The following is a 7,072-nucleotide window of genomic DNA, read 5'->3' as shown; positions in this document are numbered from 1 at the left end:
GTCATTCAACCATAATTAATAAAAACTTGAAGATTTATGTGTGTTTTCTTGAATTTTCTCTGCTGATGAAGTGTCTTGACAAGAGATCAGTCCTATGTTGCTGCAAGTAAGATTGGCTAAGGTAGGTGCCATTTTAATTTCATTGCAACCACACCCACATCAATAAAAATATTTCATTAGAATGCTACCGCATTAGATCATTGATTTTTAAATAGATATTGTGCACACATGGGTGTGACCAGAATAGGCGTGACTGGAGACGTACGTACATACATACATACGGAGGGAGGGAGGGAGGGAGGGAGGGAGACTTCGCCTGAGTGGGGCGAGCTTATGCTCGCCCCAATAACTAGGCGAATGTAGAACATTGAAGGGGCGAGCACAAGCTAGCATGGCAATATACAATGTTTAGATGTCACAAAGGCTAATTTGTTGTCAAATTGTCTTGAATGATACACAAGCAGAGCAGCTCAGAATTTGTGACTTGCATGCGTGAAAGGAAATTTTATAGCTTGCTCTTCTAGCTTTATTAGCAGTGAAGAATCTCAGTTGTAACTTTAATAAGTATAATTTAATTTTTACTATGATATTTTCAAGCACAGTACTTTTAGACTCTCTTTTCTCTGATGAGCCATTTGATGTGCTTTTATATTGTCATTCAACCATAATTAATAAAAACTTGAAGATTTATGTGTGTTTTCTTGAATTTTCTCTGCTGATGAAGTGTCTTGACAAGAGATCAGTCCTATGTTGCTGCAAGTAAGATTGGCTAAGGTAGGTGCCATTTTTATTTCATTGCAACCACACCCACATCAATGAAAATATTTCATTAGAATGCTACCGCATTAGATCATTGATTTTTAAATAGATATTGTGCACACATGGGGTGTGACCAGAATAGGCGTGACTGGAGACGTACGTACATACATACATACATACATACATACATACGGAGGGAGGGAGGGAGACTTCGCCTGAGTGGGGCTCGCTTATGCTCGCCCCAATTATGTCAACAGAAAAACTTCAAATAGTGAGGGGCAAATCAAGAAAATTTCAATTCCAAATACTTTTAGGTCAGGAATCAAATACCAATTCTGAGTTACTGTTTGCATTCTAGTAGCTAGTTACATGTAGATCATCAAAACAGTTTAAAAGGCAGTAAAGTACTCCTTCTAGTCAGTGAAATGATTGACTAGTTACAATGTAAATGTTGCTGTGTATGACACATAGCTGAGCGGTACTGTATAGGTCCTAAAAATCCAAAGTGAAACAGCTGTTCTCGTATAAAATTCTTACATCCGTCTCCTCTAAGGCACAACATGCTTACCTAGATATCAGAAAAGTTTTTGATACTACATTTCACAGTAAACTGTTGCTCAAGCTTGATGAAATTTTAATGGCCGAACTTAGATGCAGATTTTGAATTTGTCTTTCGGGTTGGTCCCCATTTGCTAAGGTTCATGGTTACCAATCCAGTAATATCTACCAGTGTTATCCAGTGTTCCTCAGGGAAGCATCGTGCATCCACTTTTGTTTACAATTAACAGTAAAAATATAGAAAATAGTAAATTAAAGATAGAAATAGCCAGATGCAGCTCTACGACATTATTCCATAATAATGCAGTTAATAACTACTGGTCTACTAGCTATTATTAATGTTAAAGGGCAAGGCTAGGGTGTGGCTTAATTTGGAATGACTTCCAACAATTCCAAATTTTTATTTGATATGTTCAGAACAAAGAATCAAATACTTTGGAATCACCCATCACCAATTTTTACATGCTCTGCAATGCACATGGAGATAAGGATATGATATTTCCTCTAATTTCCTTCCTATCCTGCCATGTACATAGGTGGTTGCAGGAATTTTATTTGACCTGGGCATCAATAATTAGTGGGTGTGGTTTCCATTTATAATTGAGCTGATATGATGTAGAAAATGCTTTATTGAGAAAGTTTCTCAACTAAGAAGCCTGTTGATTTACCACAGTTTACATAGGATCATTAGGATGCCACACCACAATCATGAATCATAATTATTGGTCAAAAGTCAACCTAACCGCCTATGGCCATGTACATATGTACGCCATGTAATACCGTACAAAATGCCATTGGCAAGAGTAATATTTTGCGATTTGCCTGTGGAAAGAAATTGGCTGATTTTATATTGGCAATTTTGTGTCACATGCCATTGAGCATGCTCAGATTGAAACAAAATTAATGGCAGATTTTATATTGGCGATTTCTTCATACAACCACCAATCACTAATATTAATTCCTTGCCAATAAATCATCTTGCACAGTATACAAATACAGTGCCTGTCTTTTGACATTTTGACCATAATGATATTTTACAAAGTTCTTTGAATGAAAGACATATGGACCATAGATACAATAGACAGTCTTTAATAGGTGGGGTAATAAGGGGGTTTGTTTTTCTGTCAGCCATCTTGCAGTGATGGGTGATATTAAAATTTTTTAAAACGATACAATATATGATCAATAAATTGCCTGAAAATAAATATTATTGATATCCATTATTGAATAGTTATTAAGCCAAGACCATTAACTTTAATACTACTAGTTTTAATATCTCCTTATAAAGCTTGATATAATTATTCCAGTTACAATATCGTGACTTTTGATACATTGCCAAGCACTACCATCTTGGAGTACAAAAATAAAAGTGGCCCATTTATGCACCTGTCCTCTTCATGGTTTATTATAATCAAACAAAATTGGATTTTAGGACTTACAATGTAAAAAACCAAATTAATACAAAGATAAAGCTCTGAAAAATAAACACTGGAACTTATAGTGCTGTTTTTCAATTTTTATGTGGAAAAATCTTGGGTCATTTTCTGTTATGTTTTTAGAACTGAGTTCAAAAAAAGAACTATTAAAATCCTGGACTACACCTTATCTTTGTAGTAAACAAGTTAAAAGGTTTTAAACTAAGCAATTATCTTAAAGTCTGCATGGCTCAAAATAGAGTATATTTTGCAATAGAGTATATTTTGTGTATCAGTGAATAGAGCTCTTGCAATGATGTACATGTAATCAACTATGACAGCTATGACAGTCCACCATGTTGTACCACAGAGCCCAAAATTTTTGAGAATTGTAAATTTTGCCAATTTGCCTAAAAATCTATTTTATAACTCTATAATTCTTGCAAATTTAAGCCGTCTGCCCTTTCGTACTAAAGAGGTGCGTGCATGCATCTAGTGTGATTAAAAAATGTTAAGTTGTGTTAGAAACAAGCAGCTGCTTGCAAAAATTTGACTGAGCTTTTGTTATTTTGTACTGTAATAATTTGATTTTTGTGAAGGAAATTTTCACAAATCTTCAAAAAATTACAAAATTTAAGGCTCTAAAAAATATTGCGCTGTACGGTACATTATGGAATGAGGAGAATCATAGGCGGCGGAACAGGGGGGGCAGAGGGGGCTAAAGCCCCACCCAGTCTTGAAACAGGAGGGGCTGAGCCCCCCCCCCCCCAGAAATTCTCTGCAACTGACTAACAAAGAAAATAAAACTGACTTTTATCAGTAAAATTAGACCTGCAGTCATCATCTCTTCATTTTATTTAGAGAAAAAGACAAAAAATTACTCTAAATCCAACAATAGAAGATTAGCACCATTTTTTTTGTAAAATTAGCAGCCATTTTTGTATAAAACCACACCTATTTTAATAACTTAATTGATGTTCAGCCCCCCCAAAATAAATTTTGTTCCGCCGCCTATGAGGAGAATGGATAAGAAAATCTGAATAAATTCTGCAGTTGACAACAGACATTCCAGGCTAATGCAAGGTAGGAGATGAAAGGTATTGAGTGATGAACTCTCTATTATTCTACAGCCAAGTATGATATCTTATCGATGGAAAATCACAGTTTGTTTCTGTATCTGCATTCGTTCTGTGTACATTCTTGCCATCCAACATGGCAGACAGTCATAGCCACACCCCATTGATTATATCCATGCAAGAGCTCTAAGAGCCATTGTTATTTTTGTACATCAAGATGGCTGACTGAAGCTGATGGAGCCCCATGTATTGCGGACGGTTTATACACAACTATACATGTAAACTGGCAATTATAACAATCTACACACTATAGACTAGTGATGGGCGGTATCGGTTCCAAAGTATCCGGTTCCATAGTTCTGGTGCTTGATTTGCTAGTACCAAATCCTGAAGTAATACTGACCAAAGTTTTGGTTCCGGAAGCCACACCCAATAAGCATTAATTAACTATTATAACTAGTAATAATCATTAATAATCAGCTAATTATTATTCATAAATATTGAGTAATTAATTAAAAATGGCTATGTGTGGCTATTCCATGCTAGATACTACAGGTAATCGGAACCGTACTTGGTACCATCAATACTCTCAGGTGAAGTACTCGGTATCAAACCAAAATAAAAAAATCCGGTAGCAACGATTGCTATGTTTATTTACACAAAATGAGTGTGTCTGTAATGGGTCTATAGACTCGGGGCCAGAGCCTTCCTAATGATGGGGCTGGCCCTGAGGCTGTACCTACAAAACAATACAATACTTTTTATCTACTTTGAGCTAGTATACTTACCAAAACTTTAAGGTCAGTCTCAGACAGGAGAGCTAGACTCAGTGCTTTGACTGCCTTCCAGACAAGTGCTTTCAACGGGAATTGATATTAATTCTCATTAACAAATTTTTATTTTTGAAATTTAAATTTATAGTTACACCCACTACTAGATGCATTAATAATATTTTTTCGTATCTACAGTTTAAAATTTTTAATGAAATCAAAAATTAATACTTTTTACAAAATTTTTTACATTTTACAAAAATTCAATTTTTTCACAAAAACCACTACATCTTTTACTATCAATAATTTAACATAATATTATGAACATTAGTATAAACTAATCATGCCTGTTGATCTGGTTGAACCAGTCAATTCCAACATGGTCCTTGTATTGTGCATGTTGTGGTTGATCATCATGATCGCATCATATGCTAGGCTGATTGCCATGCAGGCTACCAAAAATCCATGATATAGGGTGTGACAGGATTGAAATCAGTCATTATTAAGGGTAGATTATTGGTGCCAGTGTATCAAAAATTCCTAGCCCTAAAATTAAAATATAAAATAAATAAAAATATTATTGAATATTAAATAAATAGAAATTCCTGAACACTGTCAGGCTTTTCATTCACCATGACATCAAAAATAATATTCTAGATAGTTACACTCCTTTAATGCATGTGTATTTATATCCACCATATTGATGTACATAACAAGTCAACCTACACAAACATGCACAATACAATAATAACTATAAAACTGTGAGTGTTGTACTATAGGAGTAACTATACACACAATGATTATAATCTAGATACATGTACACACTTTGTTATTACAGTATAGAGGAACTGATTTCTCAGTTCCAGAAATAGTTAACAGAGCTCTAAACACAGTACAAATACCCCTTTACAATATATATCTACTGTATAGTGGGAAATTTGGATGGAGTTAAAATTGGAAAATTGCTAAATTTTGGTGATTGGCAAATTTTAATTTGGCAAATTAAAGGCCACGTGCCATTGAGCATGCATATAATGCTGAAAATGGCAGATTTTATTTTGGCAAATGGCTATCAAAACGCCAAATTCACGAAATTTAATTTCCTTCAAAATTTTCCACCATACAGTATAGGATTACTTTTGCTGTTGGATTTGTTTGTGGGAGTTCGTATTCAGTTTGTGAGCAAAAGAGCATGAGCTTTAAGCCTCTATTGAGTAAAGCAGAAAAGGTTTCTATAGCCTGCAATGATATCAATCAACAATAAAACAACCATCAACTGATACGGTACACTTTCAGACACCATTTTGCATACATGTAGAATGTAATAATTATTTCATTGTACATTAATGTATAATTATGAATAAACATAAGAGTACATCAGTTGATGAATATGGGTTACATGCATTATTACATCTTCCTTACAAAGCATGTACATATTCTAGTATAAAAATGTATAATTTTTATGAAAGTGAACATTAGAAATAATACAATGCATATAAAAAGAAAAGTATGTGGGCATGGTGTACATGTATAAGCTAACCTAATAATACCTCGAGATAATATTACCAGTGTACTGTACACCATATCTGGACTCAATCACTTATCCCTAGAGTCACAAGTGATGGGAGCATTACTGGGCACATACTGTCTCAATGCTTGGAACTTTACAACTAAGAAAATGGTACCATCTAATTATTATTTGATAAAAAAGAAACATTTAATTTGCGCTATAACAAAAATTAGTACATTGAATGTAAAAGAAGCTCACTTGGCTATTTTGATCATAAGTTCTGTCATCATTTTTCTACAAACTTGTTCACACATCTTTTGCAAGGTGTCAAATCAATTTGTAATTATTCTTATAAAAAACTCTTTAAATTGTAATACACAATTACTCATTGACATTGTTCAGCAAAGTAAAATAATTATGATGTTACATTTGTGCCATTACTGTTCATCTTCTCTCTCACAAAGACTCCTCCTGGAATGTTGCTGAAGAAGAGTCAAACTTTTCAAACTATTTCACTTTACAATGTCCTGACCTTCTTCAAAGTGACATAATTCCTGTAGAACAACTTGACTGTATTACTGTGTATTGTGAAGCAGCTGATGATTATATTCCAGCAAGAGATGCTGTAGAAGAAGCAGTTGATATAGCAATGTCTAAGCACAAACTTAGTACGTGTGAAAAGCCAAAAAGAGCATTTTACTGTCCTTGTGGCAAAGGAAGGTATGCAGCTGTAGCATCATGGCTTAAAACACAAAATCGTTAAGTTTTCCGTTGCACTAGTAATAATAAGCCCCAAAGTCTGGCTGTGGAGTGCTTGAGTTGGCTATATCAGACAAGTAAGATTAAATTTGATGGTAGTGTTAGTACATAGTTTTGTTTGTAATTGATAGGAAAATGGCAGTATGATGATGAGTTACAAAATTTACCTGATATTTTAGAGACAAGTGAGTATAGTATAATGTGCAATGCTTGTGTAGTAATGCT

The sequence above is a fragment of the Amphimedon queenslandica genome, unplaced genomic scaffold, assembly GCF_000090795.2.
Source record: "Amphimedon queenslandica unplaced genomic scaffold, v1.1 AMPQUscaffold_12582, whole genome shotgun sequence".
NCBI lineage: Eukaryota > Metazoa > Porifera > Demospongiae > Haplosclerida > Niphatidae > Amphimedon > Amphimedon queenslandica.
This window is presented reverse-complemented; position numbering follows the sequence as displayed.